Below are 2,411 nucleotides of genomic sequence, written 5' to 3' on the forward strand. Positions count from 1 at the left end.
GCCTAGTTCAAATCTTCACATTTTGGTCCTTTTCGCTCCAAATTCGCTCCTTTTTGTATCTTTTTGCTCCAATGACCCTAATTCATCATTCCTACAACAAAACATCAAAGATACCTTTCTTTAAAGTGCAATATCATTAAAAATAGTATAAAATAAGGTTTGAAAATCTCAACATATTTTCCTTTGGTCAGTAAGTTAGGTAGATTTGTGGGCAAAAGGCTAAGTTAGGTATTTTGGTGGAATTGAGGTGCCAACCATCCTATTTGATCCATGGTCCAATGGAATCTCCATTTGGGTCCTCTATGTACTGGTCTTGGCTAGACCTAGTCTAGGGCTAGTGGGCCTAGGGGACCATCTACATGAGCCTCTCAAAAGATCAAGGGATAAAAGTCAATAAGTTTGAGCTTATGGTTGTGAGTGAATGTGAGTGAAAGTGAGTGTAAATGAGTGAACTAGCTCCAGACCAACACCTAGGGTCAACTCTAAGGCCAAGCAGTCCTATGGGGACTCCCCTTGAGTTCCTTCATATTGACCCCACCTACTAAGTGTTAGAGGTTAGGACCAATATGTGGAAATTCAAGTTGAGCAGAGAGGAGTTTATAATTTCTAATGGTGAGGGTTCCTTTTCTAGTCCTCTAGGAATAGTCAACATAAAAGTACTATGGCTAGACCCTAGGATACTGAAGAGGAAAGAGCTAGACCTTAACCAAAAGTAAGGTCAACATATAATAATAATAATAATAATAATAATAATAAAATAATAATAATAATAATAATAATAATATTATTATTATTATTATTATTATTATTATTATTATCTTTCTCGTAATTTCCCCCGGACATGGTGTCGTAGTGAAATGAACGTCTCTCCTATGTAAAATTTACGTTCTAGAGACGCTCGCGCGGGCTCGCGAGGTCTATTTTGTTGTACGGGGTTTTTCAGATCACTTTCATCGGTGGTCATGTCAAAAATGTGCCAAATTTAATTTTCTTCGGAGTTTTGATTTGCGATCAATCATTTTAGAAATTGATTTTAATTTTTATTAAATATACAGAGTGTGGGTGATGTGAGTTTCAGAGTTTACGCAAGTTATGCAAGTTGTAGCGTTCGTGAGTGTATGGATGAACAAGACCAAGCTTGGTTGTCCTAGGGTTTCCAGATCCTAAGGAAATTCATCCTTGAATCCTCACAAGTTGTTCCTAACCTTCGAAGTGTTGAAGGTTCATGTCCAACCATATAAGTTTTCAAAGAGAGCTAGGAAGTGGTTTGAATTTCTATGTAAGTGAGTTCCATCTCTACTCTTCTACGATAGTCAAAGAGAAAGTCTTATGGCTAGATCCTAAGCACTAATAGAAAAAAAAGACCTCACCGAAAATGAGGTCAACATTAAAGCGACTAATGATATTCTTGTAAAGTATTTTCTCTTGGTGTAGATTTTAAGCGATACTCTATAATTTTTATTTAAATTAATAAAATTATTTTATTTTATCTTGAAATGTGCATCAAATTGGCTCCTTTGTAAGTATAATTTTGTGCGACAAATAACCTTTCTGCCTTTGAGATGGTTCAACTTCTGACTACATCATATACATAAGGTGAGGCTTTCAATTTCTTCACTCCACTATTCCCATTCTCCATTTCCACTCATTGGTTATCCCTCTTCTTCAAAGCTTTCTCTCCCTCTATATTTACCTTTAATAGCTCTCTAGTAATCTGAAGAATTATTTTGCTTAGTTCTGGCGAGCAAGGCGTCCACGATGATGAAAGAAAAAGGAGAGCTTCTCCAAAGCATTTGTGTTTATGACACATTTGTGAAACACTAATAGATTGAGAGCTACGATTGAATGGTGAACAAGTTTGATATTCATATCATGTTTTAAAGAGATCATTTCAAATACAACTAACATGTCTAAGAACTACCTACTTTTTCATATATATTTTATGCTCAATTTTAATGATTTTTAATGATATCACACTTTGAAGGAAGGTAATTTGCATATTTTTGGTTTCAAGTACAAGAAATAGACTTTTGGAAAAAATGAAGCAAAAATAATGTAATTTGGAGTAAAAAGGAGCAAGAAAGAAAATTATGACTAGGCACATTTCGATATGTCTTTCTATGTTTAATCTACTTTACATTTCTCACATATTTTCAAATGAAATTACACTTTAAAGAAAGGTTGTTTTCATGCTTTTTTTTTAAGTATATCTGTTAGGAGCGAAACACAACTAAAATTGGGTTAAATGGAGCTGAAATGGAGCCAAATGAAGCATAATGTGGAGTTGTTGTAGAGTGGCGTGATGCACCAAACTGGCACCAAATGCACCAAAATCCAGAGAACTGGTGCCTGAAGAACCAGAGACAACTTTTTACGGATCAAGGCGGTTCAGGATAAATTTTACCCAAATT

This window comes from Phalaenopsis equestris, unplaced genomic scaffold, assembly GCF_001263595.1.
Source record: "Phalaenopsis equestris unplaced genomic scaffold, ASM126359v1 Scaffold197898, whole genome shotgun sequence".
NCBI lineage: Eukaryota > Viridiplantae > Streptophyta > Magnoliopsida > Asparagales > Orchidaceae > Phalaenopsis > Phalaenopsis equestris.